Raw genomic sequence first — 19229 nt, forward strand, 5'->3', positions numbered from 1 at the left:
CCAGTACAAAAGTGGCATAGGGTTCCCCTATAAATCTAAACCAGCAAAGGCTAAACAGACAGCTGTGAGTTGGTATTAATAACCTGGGATGGGGTCAGAGATATTTCACCCCCCCAGGCTACCAACATTGGCCTTCAGCCGCACCAGAAATGGTGCATCCATAATATGCGCTAACTCTGGCTCTTAGCCTCACTCTTCCCACTTGCCCTATGGCGATGGCAAGTGGAGTAATAGGGTTGGGGGTTGATGTCACCTTTGTGTTGTCAGGAGACAATAAGCCCTGGGGTTAGTAATGGAGAGGAGTCTATAATACGCCCCCATTACTAACACCATAATAAGTTTGTAAATAAACACACAGCAATAATAAAGTCCTTAATTTGAAATAATACAAAACAGCCTATTTTACAGTTTTATTTAAAAATAGCTAACACAGTTATACTCACCTTATGCCCAATCCATTGAAGCTCGTCACCTGTAAAAAGTAAAAAATAATAAACAACCATATCCTTCACCTTTCCCTGTCATGAAGATAATCCCCCGATGCCCTTGTCTCCTGTAAAAAAAACCTAAAATAATAAACAACCATATTCCTCACCTGCCCGATGTGATAAGCCATACTGTCCCACGGCATAATCCATTCTCTGCAATATCTGGTTTTCAACCTGAACAGTGCCATGATATGACCGTCCAGGCTGAAAATCATATGAGACAATGAGGTGCTGCGAGCGCAGCTTCAGTGACTACCTTCTATATTTGTTTATGTTCCCCTAGATGACCTGAGCTTGCGATCATTTGCATTGTAGTAAATAGTATTGCTGTCATGGTAACCCATTGGTACCCTGAGATTGTATCATGTGGATGAGAAGCGATGGGTGCCCCGAACACAGCAGTTAGACACATGACTGTCGCTGTCAGTGCTTGAAAGCTAGCTGGCAGGTGTCGTCTGTATAACACATCTGGGATCCATCCTGTATGGAGTGAGAGCAACCATACACAACCCACCAATGTATGGCGTGACGTACAAATACATCCCGTGTTAGGAAAGGATTACCTGATATGCAGTTCCATACTCCTGTTCTCAAAAACCAGCTGATGCAATATACCTCACTTCACTTTTTTCCTCGTTAGGCTAATTTTACATGGGTTGAATTTCACAGCAAATCCAACTTTAAAGCCTCCTTCACAAGTCCATGTTTCCAATACATGTATAATCCGTTTTTACACGGACCCTGTATCTGTGCAAACCACACAGAAACATGTCCTTTTTTTGCGGCAACACGGATGACGAAAGAAAATAAAAGTCTATGGGACAGTGAAAAACACGTGCATCAGTTTGCAATCCGTGTGTTGTCCATGTTTAACATGGCAAAGCATAGGAGAAGCTCTGTAATTTCTTTATCCATACCGGAAAAAACACGGATGACGCACAGATGGTAAAAACAGACACACGGATGTATAGAAATACATGCAGCCACACGCTCCGGTTCCTGAGTCCTGGGACTTGATGAGTGAGTTTTTCACATTGAACTCGCCAGTGTGACCCCGGCCTTACAATGATACCTTGCTTGATGAAATCCATCTTGTGGTTGTTGTTTAATCTTTATTTTCAGTTTTGAGTTAACGATATGCTCATGTCCTGGGGTGGCCTGTAACTTCATTTCCCACTTTGATTTTGAGCTTCATTCCAACTCCAGACCTCCGTGGGATATTAGTTGTGATTTACTTTGATAATTTTTAGGTTTTATTGTGTTCAACACATTCCACTATGTAATGAATAAAGATTTACAACTGGAATATCTCATTTCGTGATATCTAGGATTTTAGTGTTTCCTTTCTTTTTTTGAGCTATATATATATACAGTACAGACCAAAAGTTTGGACACAAATTCTCATTTAAAGATTTTTCTGTATTTTCATGACTATGAAAATTGTACATTCACACTGAAGGCATCAAAGCTATGAATTAACACATGTGGAATTATATACTTAACATAAAAGTGTGAAACAACTGAAATTATGTCTTATATTCTATGTTCTTCAAAGTAGCCACCTTTTGCTTTGATGACTGCTTTGCACACTCTTGGCATTCTCTTGATGAGCTTCAAGAGGTAGTCACCGGAAATGGTTTTCACTTCACAGGTGTGCCCTGTCAGGTTTAACACCTTTCTGACATTAGACGTACTATCCCGTCGAGGTGGGGTGGGCCCGTATGCCCACCGACGGGATAGTACGTCATAGCGATCGGCCGCGCTCACGGGGGGAGTGCGGCCGATCGTGGCCGGGTGTCAGCTGACTATCGCAGCTGACATCTGGAACTATGTGCCAGGAGCGGTCATGGACTGCCCCCGGCACATTAACCCCTGGCATACTGGGATCAAACATGATCGCAGTGTTCTGGCGGTATAGGGAAGCATCGCGCAGGGAGGGGGCTCCCTGCGTGCTTCCTGCTTCCCTGAGACCCCCGAAGCAAGGCGATGTGATCCCGTTGCTCCGAGGGTCTCCTACCTCCTCCTTCCTGCAGGCCCCAGATCCAAAATGGCAGCGGGGTTGCATCCGGGTCCTGCAGGGAGGTGGCTTACCAAGCGCCTGCTCAGAGCAAGCGCTGGTAAGCCTGCAGGAGTGCACGACAGATGGCTGATCTGACACAGTGCACAGCAAAGTGTCAGATCAGCGATCTTGCACTATAACATGTGTAAAAAAGATTTTTTTAAAATTCCTAAAAAAAAAAAAAATATGTATATTGTTCCCATAAATACATTTCTTTATCTAAATAAAAAAAAAAACAATAAAAGTACATATATTTAGTATCGCCGCGTCCGAAACGACCCAACCTATAAGACTGTCCCACTAGTTAACCCCTTCAGTGTACACCGTAAAAAAAAAAAAAATGAGGCAAAAAACAATGCTTTATTATTATACCGCCAAACAAAAAGTGGAGTAACACACGATCAAAAAGATATAAATAACCATGGCACCGCTGAAAACGTCATCTTGTCCCACAAAAAACGAGCCACCATACAGCATCATGAGCGAAAAAATAAAAAAAGTTATAGTCCTCAGAATAAAGCGATGCAAAAATAATTATTTTTTCTATCAAATAGTTATCGTATAAAAGCGCCAAAACATAAAAAATGATATAAATGAGGTATCGCTGTAATCGTACTGACCCGAAGAATAAAACTGCTTTATCCATTTTACCAAACGTGGAATGGTATAAGCGCCCCCCCAAAAGAAATTCATGAATAGCTGGTTTTTGGTCATTCTGCCTCACAAAAATCGAAATAAAAAGCGATCATAAAATGTCACGTGCCCGAAAATGTTACCAATAAAAAACTCGTCCCGCAAAAAACAAGACCTCACATGACTCTGTGGACCAAAATATGGAAAAATTATAGCTCTCAAAATGTGGTAACTCAAAAAATATTTTTTGCAATAAAAAGCGTCTTTAAATGTGTGACGACTGCCAATCATAAAAATCCGCTAAAAAAACTGCTATAAAAGTAAATCAACCCCCCCTTCTTCACCCCCTTAGTTAGAGAAAAATTAAAAAAATGTATTTATTTCCATTTTCCCATTAGGGTTAGGGCTAGGGTTAGGGCTGGGTTAGGGTTAGGGCTAGGGTTAAGGCTAGGGTTAGGGTTAAGGCTACAGTTAGGGTTGGGGCTAAAGTTAGGGTTAGGGTTTGGATTACATTTACGGTTGGGAATAGGGTTGGGATTAGGGTTAGGGGTGTGGTTAGGGTTACCGTTGGAATTAGGGTTAGGGGTGTGTTTGGATTAGGGTTTCAGTTACAATTGGAGGGGTTCCACTGTTTAGGCACATCAGGGGCTCTCCAAACACGACATAGCGTCCAATCTCAATTCCAGGCAATTCTGCATTCAAACAGTAAAACAGTGCTCCATCCTTTCCGAGATCTCCCGTGCGCCCAAACGGGGTTTACCCCAACATATGGGGTATCAGCGTACTCAGGCCACATTGGACAACAACTTTTGGGGTCCAATTTCTCCTGTTACCATTGGGAAAATACAAACCTGGGGGCTAAAAAATAATTTTTGTGGAAAAAAAGATTTTTTATTTTCATGGCTCTGCGTTATAAACTGTAGTGAAACACTTGGGGGTTCAAAGTTCTCACAACATATCTAGATAAGTTCCTTGGGGGGTCTAGTTTCCAATATGGGGTTACTTGTGGGGGGGTTTCTTCTGTTTAGGTACATTAGGGGCTCTGGAAACGCAATGTGATGCCTGCAGACCAATCCATCTAAGTCTGCATTCCAAATGGCGCTCCATCCCTTCTGAGCTCTGCCATGCGCTCAAACGGTGGTTCCCCCCACATATGGGGTATCAGCGTAGTCAGATGAGTTATGGGGGATTTCAATGTTTAGGCACATCAGTGGCTCTCTAAGCACAACAATTTTGCATTGAAAAGTCAAACGGCGCTCCTTCCCTTCCGAGATCTCCCATGCGCCCAAACAGTGGTTTACCCACACATATGGGGTGTCAGCGTACTCAGGACAAATTGTACAACAACATTTGGGGTCCAATTTCTTCTCTTACTCTTCGGAAAATAAAAAAATTGGGGGCGAAAAGATCATTTTTGTGAAAAAATATGATTTTTTTATTTTTACGGCTCTGCATTATAAACTTCTGTGAATCACTTAATGGGTCAAAGTGCTCACCACACATCTAGATAAGTTCCTTAGGGGGTCTACTTTCCAAAATGGTGTCACTTGTGAGGGGTTTCAATGTTTAGGCACATCAGGGGCTCTCCAAACGCGACATGGCATCCCATCTCAATTCCAGTCAATTTTGCATTGAAAAGTCAAATGGCGCTCCTTCGCTTCCGAGCTCTGCCAAGCACCCAGACAGTTTGTTTACCCACACATATGGGGTATCGGCGTACTCAGGACAAATTGTTCAACAACTTTTGGGGTCCATTTTCTCCTGTTACCCTTGGTAAAATAAAACAAATTGGAGCTGAAGTAAATTTTTTGTGAAAAAAAAGTTAAATGTTCATATTTATTTAAACATTCCAAAAATTCCTGTGAAACCTGAAGGGTTAATAAACGTTTTGAATGTGGTTTTGAGCACCCTGAGGGGTGCAGTTTTTAGAATGGTGTCACACTTGGCTATTTTCTATAATATAGACCCCTCAAAATGACTTCAAATGAGATGTGGTCCCTAAAAAAAATGGTGTTGTAAAAATGAGAAATTACTGGTCAACTTTTAACCCTTATAACTCCCCAACAAAAAAAATTTGGTTCCAAAATTGTGTTGATGTAAAGTAGACATGTGGGAAATGTTACTTATTAAGTATTTTGTGTGACATATCTCTGTGATTTAATTGCATAAAAATTCAAAGTTGGAAAATTGCGAAATTTTCAGAATTTTTGCCAAGTTTCCGTTTTTTTCACAAATAAACGCAAGTAATATCAAAGAAATGTTACCATTATCATGAAGTACAATATGTCACGAGAAAATAATGTCAGTAACACCGGGATCTGTTGAAGCGTTCCAGAGTTATAGCCTCATAAAGGGACAGTGGTCAGAATTGTAAAAATTGGTCTGGTCATTAACGTGCAAACCACCCTTGGGGGTAAAGGGATTAAGAAGTGGGATTTTTGCCTTATAAATGGGGTTGGGATCATCAGTTGTGTTGAGCAGAAGTCTGGTGGATACACAGCCGATAGTCCTACTGAATAGACTGTCAGAATTTGTATTATGGCAAGAAAAAAGCAGCTAAGCAAAGAAAAACAAGTGGACATCATTACTTTAAGAAATGAAGGTCAGTCAGTCCAAAAATTGGGAAAACTTTGAAAGTGTCCCCAAGTGCAGTTGCAAAAACCATCAAGTGCTACAAAGAAACTGGCTAACATGAGGACCGCCCCAGGAAAGGAAAACCAAGAGTCTGAACTAATGGAGCAGGTAGCATACAGTGGTTATACAGTCAGCAACTGCCCACAAAACAACTCCTCTCCGGAGGTGCCGGAATTCTAACAGCTTACAGCTGACAATGAGCACATGCACAGACAGATTACACAGATGCAAAGTTCATACACACATGAACATAAGTTGATACTACTGCACATACTTTATACCTTAAGCTCAATTCGAGACAGACAGGACCTTGCCTGTGGACAAATCTGAAGCTGCCACATCACCAGAGCAGCTGACGTCCGAGCACCAATGAGAAGGTGCCACATCATGGACATGCTCAGTAGGGTGAAATCTGGACTTACGCTCCAGAGCACAACGCTGCATGTGAAAATCAGTAGTCACCAGAGGCTTAGCTGGAGAGCTTACTTTGACAAGCAGATCTGGCAGGTTTTGAGAAACCGCTGAACCAGAGTTTAAGCACATGGGTCAGGCATAGCACGTGTATGAGCTCACCTCAGAGCCGCCACCAGGTTCCGGCCATTGTCATACACGACCATGACTGGCTGTAGGTACAGTGGTGTCAGCCAAAGATCTGCCTGCTCTTTCAGAGCTGTCCACAACTCTTCAGCATTGTGGAGTTTATCACCTAAGCATATTAGCTTCAGCACAGCCTGTTGCCGCTTGGCTGAGGCAGTGCTTCCAGCTTGTGATTGATGTGGTCATTTCGGAGATGGAGGCTGAAGAGGAGGAAGTGCAGGAGCTGTAGACTGTGGGGGCAACCCTGATTGACCTAGGGCCTGCAATCCTCGGTGTCAGGACGTGTTCCATCCCAAGATCCGACTGGGTCCCGTCTTCCGCTACGTTAACTGTTGTGAATTCTGTGGCAGCGCTCCCTCCTGTGGTCACAAGTGGTACTTCTGCTGATTCTCTCTGTGAGCTTCCGTTGATGGAGGAAAGTGGTACTGCGGCTTCTGAGTTTCCTTCCTCAGGTGATGTGGTGAAGTCGTTAGGTGCTGCTCTATTTAACTCCACCTAGTGCTTTGATCCTGGCCTCCAGTCAATGTTCTAGTATTGGACCTGTTTCCTCCTGGATCGTTCCTGTGGCCTGCTGCTCTGCATAGCTAAGTTCTGCTTTGCCATTTTGTTTGCTGTTTTTTCTGTCCAGCTTGTCTATTTGTTTTTTCCTGCTTGCTGGAAGCTCTGGGACGCAGAGGGTGTACCTCTGTGCCGTTGGTTCGGTACGGAGGGTCTTTTTGCCCCTTTGCGTGGTTTTTGTAGGGTTTTGTGTTGACCGCAAAGTTACCTTTCCTATCCTCGCTCTGTTCAGAAAGTCGGGCCTCATTTTGCTAAATCTATTTCATCTCTACGTTTGTCTTTTCATCTTAACTCACAGTCATTATATGTGGGGGCTGCCTTTTCCTTTGGGGTATTTCTCTGAGGCAAGGTAGGCTTATTTTCTATTTTCAGGCTAGCTAGTTTCTCAGGCTGTGCCGAGTTGCATAGGTAGCGTTAGGCGCAATCCACGGCTGCCTCTAGTGTGGTTGGAGAGGATTAGGGATTGCGGTCAGCAGAGTTCCCACGTCTCAGAGCTCGTTCTATGTTTTTGGGTTATTGTCAGGTCACTGTATGTGCTCTGACCTCTATGTCCATTGTGGTACTGAATTATCTTATCATAACAGTACTGGAGGCCCAAAGTACTAATGATTCTCAATAGAGGGAAAAAAGAAGTTCTGAGACCATTTTTTTTTCTCTGCACTGTGTTTTGCCTTTTTTTTCCCCTAGACATTTGGGTGGTTCAGGACACAGGTGTAGCGATGGACATTAAAGGTCTCTCTTCATGTGTGGATCAGCTCACGGCAAGAGTACAAAATATTCAAGACTTTGTGGTTCAGAATTCTATGTTAGAACCGAGAATTCCTATTCCTGATTTGTTTTTTGGAGATAGAACTAAATTTCTGAGTTTGAAAAATAATTGTAAACTATTTCTGGCTTTGAAACCTCGCTCCTCTGGTGACCCAGTTCAACAAGATAGGATCATTATTTCTTTTTTACGTGGCGACCCTCAGGACTGGGCATTTTCTCTTGCGTCAGGAGATCCTGCATTAAGTAATATCGATGCGTTTTTCCTGGCGCTCGGATTGCTGTACGATGAACCTAATTCATTGCGTCAGGCAGAGAAAAATTTGCTGGCTCTGTGTCAGGGTCAGGATGAGATAGAGGTATATTGTCAGAAATTTAGAAAGTGGTCCGTACTCACTCAATGGATTGAAGGTGCGCTTGCAGCTATTTTCAGAAAAGGTCTCTCTGAAGCCCTTAAGGATGTCATGGTGGGATTTCCTATGCCTGCTGGTCTAAATGAGTCTATGTCTTTGGCCATTCAGATCGGTCGACGCTTGCGTGGTGCGTATAATCTTGTGCGTATTAAGCGAGGCGATGAATGGAAAACTGCATTTAATACACCCGAGGGCCATTTTGAGTACCTAGTAATGCCATTCGGACTTGCCAATGCTCCATCAGTGTTTCAGTCCTTTATGCATGACATCTTCCGAGAGTACCTGGATAAATTCCTGATTGTGTACTTGGATGACATTTTGATCTTCTCGGATGATTGGGAGTCTCATGTGAAGCAGGTCAGAACGGTGTTTCAGGTCCTGCGTGCTAATTCTTTGTTTGTGAAGGGATCAAAGTGTCTCTTTGGTGTTCAGAAGGTTTCATTTTTGGGGTTCATCTTTTCCCCTTCTACTATCGAGATGGACCCTGTTAAGGTCCAAGCCATCCATGATTGGACTCAGCCGACATCTCTGAAAAGTCTGCAAAAGTTCCTGGGCTTTGCTAATTTTTATCGTCGCTTCATCTGCAATTTTTCTAGTATTGCTAATCCATTGACCGATTTGAACAAGAAGGGTGCTGATGTGGTCAATTGGTCTTCTGCTGCTGTGGAAGCTTTTCAAGAGTTGAAGCGTCGTTTTTCTTCTGCCCCTGTGTTGTGTCAACCAGATGTTTCGCTTCCGTTCCAGGTCGAGGTTGATGCTTCTGAGATTGGAGCAGGGGCTGTTTTGTCGCAGAGAAGTTCTGATTGCTCGGTGATGAAACCATGCGCCTTCTTTTCCAGGAAGTTTTCGCCTACTGAGCGAAATTATGATGTGGGCAATCGAGAGTTGCTGGCCATGAAGTGGGCATTCGAGGAGTGGCGTCATTGGCTTGAAGGAGCTAAGCATCGCGTGGTGGTCTTGACTGATCATAAGAACTTGACTTATCTCGAGTCTGCCAAGCGGTTGAATCCTAGACAGGCTCGTTGGTCGCTGTTTTTTGCCCGTTTTGACTTTGTGATTTCGTACCTTCCGGGCTCTAAAAATGTGAAGGCGGATGCTCTGTCTAGGAGTTTTGTGCCCGACTCTCCGGGTTTATCTGAGCCGGTGGGTATCCTCAAAGAGGGAGTAATTGTGTCTGCCATCTCCCCTGATTTGCGGCGGGTGCTGCAAAAATTTCAGGCTAATAAACCTGATCGTTGCCCAGCGGAGAAACTGTTTGTCCCTGATAGGTGGACGAATAAAGTTATCTCTGAGGTTCATTGTTCGGTGTTGGCTGGTTATCCTGGAATCTTTGGTACCAGAGAGTTAGTGGCTAGATCCTTTTGGTGGCCATCTCTGTCGCGGGATGTGCGTACTTTTGTGCAGTCCTGTGGGATTTGTGCTCGGGCTAAGCCCTGCTGTTCTCGTGCCAGTGGGTTGCTTTTGCCCTTGCCGGTCCCGAAGAGGCCTTGGACACATATCTCTATGGATTTTATTTCAGATCTTCCCGTCTCTCAAAAGATGTCAGTCATTTGGGTGGTCTGTGATCGCTTCTCTAAGATGGTCCATTTGGTACCCTTGTCTAAATTACCTTCCTCCTCTGATTTGGTGCCATTGTTCTTCCAGCATGTGGTTCGTTTACATGGCATTCCAGAGAATATCGTGTCTGACAGAGGTTCCCAGTTTGTTTCGAGGTTTTGGCGAGCCTTTTGTGGTAGGATGGGCATTGACTTGTCTTTTTCCTCGGCTTTCCATCCTCAGACTAATGGCCAGACCGAACGAACCAATCAGACCTTGGAAACATATCTGAGATGCTTTGTTTCTGCTGATCAGGATGACTGGGTGTCCTTTTTGCCTTTGGCTGAGTTCGCCCTTAATAATCGGGCCAGCTCGGCTACCTTGGTTTCGCCGTTTTTCTGCAACTCTGGGTTCCATCCTCGTTTCTCTTCAGGGCAGGTTGAGTCTTCGGACTGTCCTGGTGTGGATACTGTGGTGGACAGGTTGCAGCAGATTTGGACTCATGTAGTGGACAATTTGACCTTGTCCCAGGAGAAGGCTCAACGTTTCGCTAATCGCAGACGCTGTGTGGGTCCCCGACTTCGTGTTGGGGATTTGGTTTGGTTATCTTCTCGTCATATTCCTATGAAGGTTTCCTCTCCTAAGTTTAAACCTCGTTTCATTGGTCCGTATAGGATTTCTGAGGTTCTTAATCCTGTGTCTTTTCGTCTGACCCTTCCAGATTCTTTTTCCATACATAAAGTATTCCATAGGTCATTGTTGCGGAGATACGTGGCACCTATGGTTCCATCTGTTGATCCTCCTGCCCCGGTTTTGGTGGAGGGGGAGTTGGAGTATATTGTGGAGAAGATTTTGGATTCTTGTGTTTCAAGACGGAAACTCCAGTATCTGGTTAAGTGGAAGGGTTATGCTCAGGAAGATAATTCTTGGGTCTTTGCCTCTGATGTCCATGCTCCCGATCTTGTTCGTGCCTTTCATATGGCTCATCCTGGTCGTCCTGGGGGCTCTGGTGAGGGTTCGGTGACCCCTCCTCAAGGGGGGGGTACTGTTGTGAATTCTGTGGCAGAGCTCCCTCCTGTGGTCACAAGTGGTACTTCGGCTGATTCTCTCTGTGAGCTTCCGTTGGTGGAGGAAAGTGGTACTGCGGCTTCTGAGTTTCCTTCCTCAGGTGATGTGGTGAAGTCGTTAGGTGCTGCTCTATTTAACTCCACCTAGTGCTTTGATCCTGGCCTCCAGTCAATGTTCTAGTATTGGACCTGTTTCCTCCTGGATCGTTCCTGTGGCCTGCTGCTCTGCATAGCTAAGTTCTGCTTTGCTATTTTGTTTGCTGTTTTTTCTGTCCAGCTTGTCTATTTGTTTTTTCCTGCTTGCTGGAAGCTCTGGGACGCAGAGGGTGTACCTCCGTGCCGTTGGTTCGGTACGGAGGGTCTTTTTGCCCCTTTGCGTGGTTTTTGTAGGGTTTTGTGTTGACCGCAAAGTTACCTTTCCTATCCTCGCTCTGTTCAGATAGTCGGGCCTCATTTTGCTAAATCTATTTCATCTCTACGTTTGTCTTTTTATCTTAACTCACAGTCATTATATGTGGGGGCTGCCTTTTCCTTTGGGGTATTTCTCTGAGGCAAGGTAGGCTTATTTTCTATCTTCAGGCTAGCTAGTTTCTCAGGCTGTGCCGAGTTGCATAGGTAGCGTTAGGCGCAATCCACGGCTGCCTCTAGTGTGGTTGGAGAGGATTAGGGATTGCGGTCAGCAGAGTTCCCACGTCTCAGAGCTCGTTCTATGTTTTTGGGTTATTGTCAGGTCACTGTATGTGCTCTGACCTCTATGTCCATTGTGGTACTGAATTATCTTATCATAACAGTTAACCCAGTGTGCCGTCAGCGAGATGTACCAGTGGCTAGGGACCGAGTACTGAGGGACGGCCGCCGCCATCAGGTTGCGGAAAGCTTCCGTCTTCATGAGCCTAAAAGGCACCATATCGAGAGCAAGCAGTCGCAAAATGTGGGAATTTAGTAGTGTGGCGTTGGCTGCGTATTTGCGCTTGCGTTCAAAGGTTTGGGGTATGGACAACTGAACGCTGCGCTGGGACAAGGACCTGCTTGCTGATGGTGCTAGTTGAGTGTGTGCAACGACAGGTGCAGGGCAGGCGGCATCTTCACATGCACCAGAGGATTGGCTTGCACGCACAACAGCGGAAGAAGCAGTGGTGTCACTTGCAGACACTGTTCATGGACCCTGGGGTTAAGCCTACAAAGTCACGTGCTTTGCTGCCATGTGCCTGATCATGCTGGTGGTGGTCAGGTTGGTAGTCTTGCTACCCCTGCTGATGCTGGCCTGGCAGGTGGTGCAAATGGCCTTTTTGGGGTTATTGGCAGTCTTTATAAAACAACCAGACTCGGGAAGACCTTACAGTTGGACTGGCCACTTTCATCGTGTTGGTGTTACGGGGAACGGTTGCCCGCCTTCTGTCTGCTGCCACCACACTGCTCCTTCCTGCCTGTGTGCTGCTGTCCTCACTCTGCACGTCCCCCTGCCAGCTTGGGTCAATTACTATATCATCCACCACCTCGTCTTCCACTTCTGCACCCTGGTCCACTTCCTGACTTTCTTGCAATTGTGTCTCATCACCGTCCCTTGTGACACTTTCCCACCGTTGCCTTCGTGTGACCGTGGCTGCTCAAATATTTGGGCATCGCTACATGCGATCTCCTCTTGCCCCGCTTCAAGTGGACTGGGCGAAAGGCCCGAATTTATAAATGGAAAAGTGAACAGCTCTTTGGAGTGTCCAAGTGTGGGATCAGTTGTCTCTGGGCACTCGGCATGGTGGGAGGAAGGAGGATCAGGGTGAGGAATATGCAGCCCAGGCTCACAGCTACTGAATTTTGAGCACAGCTATGTGTGATCCGTGTGACGGACAAACCACAGTTTTCAATAGCTGGCCTGTAGGTTACTATTTTTACCAGAAAACTGGTGTCAATATCTTCGCTAACACACTGCAACAAAAATTAAATGGAGGGCAGAAATGGCAGAATTTTGAGCACACTTTTTATCTCTGATCCGTGTGACGGGACAAACCACAGTTTTCAATAACTGGCCTGTAAAAATATTATTCCTGGCCCCTGATACCTGGGGCTATGTCTAAAAATATCTGTAATAGCAGCAGACAGAACTGGAATGGACCCTCTTGCTATAGGCACTGCAGTCTGCCACATACTGTACACTGCCTGGCTGCCTAGCACTGATGTCTATGCAGCTTTATTATTCCTCAGGACTGTTAGTTGAGATGGATATCTGCATAATATATGGTATACCTACACTAAGTACGAAGCAAACAAATCTCTCCCTAGCTCAGCAGTAACTCTCCCTACGCTGCCTGATTCAGGAGTAGACTGTGAAGAGCATAGCGGTTCCAGGTCTGATCTAGACCTGATGACACTATGCGGGCAGCCAGTCACTGTAATGCCACAACCACCATGGCATCTTACAGATGTGCCTCTTCTGGGGTGGCTGGGGTCAGGTGTTTTTAGCTGAGGGGAGGGTGGGGGCAATAACCATGGTCCCTCTCTAGGCTATTAATATCTGTCCTCAGTCACTGGCCTTCTCTCTCTGGCGGAGAAAATTGCGTGAGAGCTCACGCCAGTTTTTTTCCGTGTTTTAAACCTTTATTTTAACACCTAGAGCTCCAAAATTTTGCACACACGAACTACTAACATTAGTGAGGAATATATAAAAATCTGACGGATATGAGATAGCTTACTGTATGTAAACCATGTCTCGTATCCTGTCAGGTTTGGTAAGGAGATAGCAAAAGCCGGCAATTGAATTACAGTCTTTTATGCAATCTAGCTCTGTATTATATATATGTATATATGTTTTCACAAATGTTTGAGCCCATGGATCCATTTTATGTCCATTTTGCAGGCCTGCGAGAAAATCTTGCCGTACGGATGCCATATGGATACTTTTCGGAGAAAAAAAAAAAAAAATCGCATCCTCGCATTGAATACGGATCACTGTTCAGGAACTTTTCTGCGTATCTCGGCCATAAAAAAGGGACCGTATTTTTATACGTTAGGCCTGACCTCGGCCTTACACTGTGTGGCATACAATCCCTGCATGTTCATTGGCTAAGAGTGCCAAACATGCAGGGCTGGAACCCGAGCTCCTGCCGAACAATCCCGGAAATACTCGACAAGCTCCGAGCATCTCGAGCAGTGAGATGCTCGGACAAGTACCGAGTAGTGGCGAGCATGCTCTCTCATCACTAGTGATCACTGAACCATGTGCAATCACCGCGCCCAGTACATTGTACTGGGGAAATTTATCTTGTGGAGAATGAGATTCTCCGCAAGATAAATAGACATGCGGCGGTCTGGAAAGACGCACCGCATGCGAGTCTCCACAGGGAAGCTGGAGGTGTCTGTGCATGTGGGGGGCATGAGATTTCTTGAAATCCCATCCACTATACTGCAACATCTGGCTGCTGCGGGTTGGACGCTGCAGATGTACGCAATGTCCAACCCTGCATCGCTTAGTGACTGTGTGCATATACCCCTACAGAGAGAAGTTACTAGCAGAGCTGAACTGAGTGAGCAGTTAGGACCAGCAGCTGTGCTCTGGCAGGCGACCATATAAAGCCCCGCAGCAGCAGTGCCTGTGTGTTCCGTCCTGCCTGCTTCTTCTTAGTCCCCGTGTGTCTGCTGCAGGGACCCCGAGGAGCGGGCAGGGCACACGGGACCCCGGGGAGCGGGCAGGGCACACGGGACCCCGGGGAGCGGGCAGGGCACACGGGACCCCGGGGAGCGGGCAGGGCACACGGGACCCCGGGGAGCGGGCAGGGCACACGGGACCCCGGGGAGCGGGCAGGCACACGGGACCCCGGGGAGCGGGCAGGGCACACGGGACCCCGGGGAGCGGGCAGGGCACACGGGACCCCGGGGAGCGGGCAGGGCACACGGGACCCCGGGGAGCGGGCAGGCACACGGGACCCTGAGGAGCGGGCACGGGGTCATCACCAGTGACTTCTCGTCTCCTTATAGTCACTCAGCGCAATGGCTGCTGATGCTAATTACTTCACTCGCAGGAGGACACAAGTAGTGGATGTGGGGCGCCCTCTGCAGGATATAAATAACTGCTCACACGTGAGCCCGGCCATAGGTAGGAAGGGGAAAACGAGGGCGTAGCCTGAAGATACGAGGGGTGTAAGCGGAATCTGCAGGAGGTGTGGCCTGAAGCTAAAGGGGGTGTGGCCTGAAGCTAAAGGGGGTGTGGTTGCGGCTTCTCATTGCAGTACGGGACAAGCAGATCCCGGCCGTGGCAGACGGGCTGAGGCGTAAAATCTGGACAGTCCGGACCGGGACGGTTGGGAACTCGGTACCTCCCCGACACTGATAGCACCGGATGTCAGGAGGGAAACCGTCACTGTAACCCGCCGCACGCTGACGCCACATTACCTGCGCTCACTCGCCGCTCGATACTTCCTTCTCCCGGCTGCGTCTCTTCCCGGATCACGGCTTTGTTTGTGACATTCGCGTCTAGGCAACAGTTGCTAGAACACAAGTACGGTGTCCGCCGTGGCTCTTAATACTTCCATCATAAAAGTCTAGAGACCTGTGTGGAAACTCCCGCCACCCTCAGTGTGCCGGACAATTCCTGCAGGCACCGACCCCTCACTACAGGGAGAGCAGCAGAGTGCAAGGAGGCTGGAGGAGATGATGAGAATGTGCACTGATATGATGGTGCCTTGTTATAGAGAGGAAAACCCCCGGTGCCCAAGGGTATGGTGAGAAGCCGCAGGGAAAGGGCTAAGGCTACTTTCACACTAGTGTTTTTTTTTTACGTACGTCGCAATGCGTCGTTTTGGAGTATAAACGCATCCTGCAAAGTTGCCCGCAGGATGCGCTTTTTCTCCATTGACTTTCATTAGCGACGCATTGCGACGTATCGCCACACGTCGCATCCGTCGTGCGCAAAAAAAAGTTACATGTAACGTTTTTTGAGCGTCGAGTCCGCCATTTCCGACCGTGCATGCACGGCCGAAACTCCACCCCTTCCTCCCCAGACATTACAATGGGGCAGCGGATGCGTTGTAAAATTGCATCCGCTGCCCGTTGTTCATTTTCTTCGCAGTTTGCGTCAGTACGTCGGGCCGACGCATGGCGACAGCCCCGTACCGACGCTAGTGTGAAAGTAGCCTTAGGCTGGGTTCACATTGCGTTAACCGGCTGCTGTTAACACAAGTGCCGATATGTCGTCGCGCTAGCGCAGATAGAGCTAGCAGATGCTCCATCTGCGCTAGCAGTGACGGACCCGGAAACACTGCAGCCTGCATCCCAGGGTCCGTCACTCAATGACGGCACATCGCTAGCACACGCCCATTGTGGGCGTGCGCTAGCGATGCATCCGACATTGGACTAAATGGCGGCGTTAACGGACTACGTTACACCGCGTTATGCCGGTTTAACGTAATCCGTCTAACAGACGCCAAAAACAATGTGAACCTGGCCTTAGGCCCCTTTTACACATCAGGTTTTTGCCGTCAGTCACAATCCGTTGGATCGACGGATCTGTCGTAGACTGTGAAAAACTGATGCAACGGATCCGTTGCATCAGTTTTTCATCCGTTTCTTCCGTTTTTTTATACATTTTACGACAGAACCGTTTTTTCAAAAACGCCCATGAGAGGCTCCTAAATGTTATTGGCTACTGAAAACCTATATATAGTGTTTCTACAGCCCATCATTGACAGGTTGTAGAGCAAGTGGCAAAAATGGAAGGTGTGATTGCAAACATGCTGAAGATTTCTGTGGATTTCACTTTTGAGGCGAATCATTTGGAAGCGATTGTTCTTGAAACGGAGCGAGAAAGACAGCTCATCATGCATTTGCGCCGGCATCGTTTTTGGATCCACCCAATCACTACACTGAAAATGACATGTGGGGTGTATTCTACATTATACATGGAGTTAAAGGGAACCTGTCACCCCCAAAATCGATGGTGAGGTAAACTCACCGTCATCAGGGGCTTATCAACAGCATTCTGTAATGCTGTAGATAAACCGCCGATGTTACCTGAAAGAGGAGAAAAAGAGGTTAGGTTATACTCACCCAGGGGCGGTCCCGCTGCTGGTGGGCATCTCAGGTCCGGTACAGCACCTCCCATCTTCATTCCATGGAATGAAGATAGGAGGCGCCGAAGCGGACCTGAGACGCCCATTTGACGGGACCGCCCCTGGGTGAGTATAATCTAACCTCTTTTTCTCCTCTTTCAGGTAACAACGGGGGCTTACCTACAGCATTCCAGAATGCTGTAGATAAGCCCCTGATGACGGTGGGCTTACCTCACCATCGATTTTGGGGGTGACAGGTTCCCTTTAAGAAGAAACCCAGAGAAGTTTGGTAACTACGGATGAAAGTGGAGAACGTCGATTTTTTGGGTTGCCTGTATTGGACACCTTATGCATAGAAATGACACTTATTGCCACTTCTCAGTTTCAGCGTCTGATGGTAACTCTTCGGTAAGCCATTTTTATTGTATCTCCTACTGTTAACAGATTCCTTGCAACTGGCAAATCCCTTTCTTCACTGCATTTTCAATTCAGACTTGGGATTTCCACCATATTAAGGATTATTAAACACACCTGCCGTGCATTGTGGGACTGTTTACATGAGGAATGTATCCCATGTCCCACAAAGGAGAGTTGTCTAGATATTCCCATTTGCTTGGGTGCAGTGGACGAGAATCATATTGGTATCGTGAAACCTGCTGCATCTGGCTCTGAATATTTCAATTACAAGAAATATTTCTCCATCGTGCTCATGGCCATTGCAGACATACAAGTTTATAGCGGTCGATATTGGGGCCTATGGCCGCTCCAATGATTCTCAAGTTTTTAGAGTGTCTGCATTGGGGCGTCATTTATTTGGAAACAGCTTCCAATTTCCACCACCAAGACCGCTTCCTGAAACCTCTGGGCCACTAATGCCGTTTGTATGTATTGGAGATGAAGCGTTCCAACTCTCGGAAGCCATACTCAAGTAGTGGATTGACGCCAGCTAAAAGAGTTTTCAATTACCGCTTAAAATAAAAAAGGTACGCAGTGGCGATCACCCCGACGCTGACGCTAAAGACCCTGGGAGGTGCTTTGAGGACCTCTACGTCGAGCCCCAGAATCGGAAGGCTAAAAAAAAAAATGTGCTTGGGTGTAGGCTTATGTGCTGTGCGTACTGTGATGATCTGTTTCTGCGATGCATGTAAGAAACTTACTAAATGCGAGCCTGCTCCGTGTATTTCTCCACCCGTCCGTCTCCTTCTGGAAACACCTCTGATACTGCAGCTTCCTGTTAAACTAGAATTAATGCATATTGTTAGGTGAACATCACAGAAAAAAAATTATACCTATTTACCTCATAGCGCTGACGATGCGAGGGAGGGGTCCCAGAAGAAGACTGGCTGGCCTGGTAGGCTGTGGCTGCCTCGCTTGGTAGCCTGTGGCTGGCTGGCCTGGTACGCTCTGTGGCTGGCTGGTTTTAGCTCTGTGTCTTGCTTGCTGGCTGGGTGGTACGTGGGTGAGTGAAGCCCTACCTGGCAGGCTTTATATACCTTTCCTAATTGGGGCTGGCCTATTGTATCCTAATTAAATCAGAGCATGCACAGTTAAAAAAAATGGAATCTGGCGCCGGATTCATTTGACGGATCCGGCGCCTATAGGCTTCAATTCTAGTTAACGCTGAATGGCTCCTGCGCTGTCCGATTTTTCGACGGAGACAAAAAACGCTACTTTGTCCATTGTCTCCGGCAGCCCGACAAAGAATTTTCGACGAATAAAACGTGAGGTCATACGTATGCTAATACAACTCTATGAGAAAAAAACGGATCCGGCGGCATCAGTCGCCGGATGCGTATTTATCAAAATTCAACGGATTGCGACTGATGGCAAAAAAAGCGTGAAAGGGGCCTTACCTCAGAGGAGCTTCTCCGGTCTAATGCAGAGGTGTCAAACTGCATTACTCAAGGGCTGCAAACAGGTCATGTCTTCAGGATTTCCTTAGCATTGCACAAGGTGCTGTAATCATTATGTGTGTAGGTGAATAAATTATCACCTGTGCAGTACAAGGAAATCCTGAAAACATGACCTGTTTGCGGCCCTTGAGGAATGCAGTTTGACACCTCTTGTCTAATGTACTGACAAGGAATCTTATGGTTAAAGATATGTGTACTGATGGGAAATAACGCAGAGCTCATTCCTCCGTCACAACGAGCGTTCCATCAAATCTAGAGCATCCCAACCTGTAGTCCATCAAATCTACAGCGTCCCAACCTGTGTTACATCAAATCTATAGCGTCCCAACGAGCGTTCCATCAAATCAATAACGTCCCAACGAGCGTATCATCAAATCTATAGCATCCCAATGAGTGTTCCATCAAATCTATAGCATCCCAACCTGCATTCCAGAAAATCTATAAAGTCCTAACGAACGTTCCATTGAATCTATAGCGTTCCAACCTGCGTTCCATCAAATTTTTTTGCACGTGTTAGATCTATTCCTT

General features: G+C 46.6%; 1 protein-coding gene across 3 annotated transcripts in view; it reads right to left on the minus strand.

Annotated features, from left to right (window-relative positions):
- Nucleotides 1-15195, minus strand: part of NME5 (NME/NM23 family member 5) — a 212983-nt gene extending 197788 nt beyond the window's left edge. For 2 of the 3 annotated variants that reach the window (XM_069761976.1, XM_069761975.1), the window contains exon 1: nt 15134-15191. The gene's annotated coding sequence lies outside the window, so the exon portion shown is untranslated. Of the gene's footprint in view, nt 1-15133 lie in introns of all 3 variants that reach the window. The other variant, XM_069761974.1, reaches the window with a different exon arrangement.
- Nucleotides 15196-19229: the final 4034 nt, after the last annotated feature.

The sequence above is a fragment of the Ranitomeya imitator genome, chromosome 4 (assembly GCF_032444005.1).
Source record: "Ranitomeya imitator isolate aRanImi1 chromosome 4, aRanImi1.pri, whole genome shotgun sequence".
Lineage (NCBI taxonomy): Eukaryota > Metazoa > Chordata > Amphibia > Anura > Dendrobatidae > Ranitomeya > Ranitomeya imitator.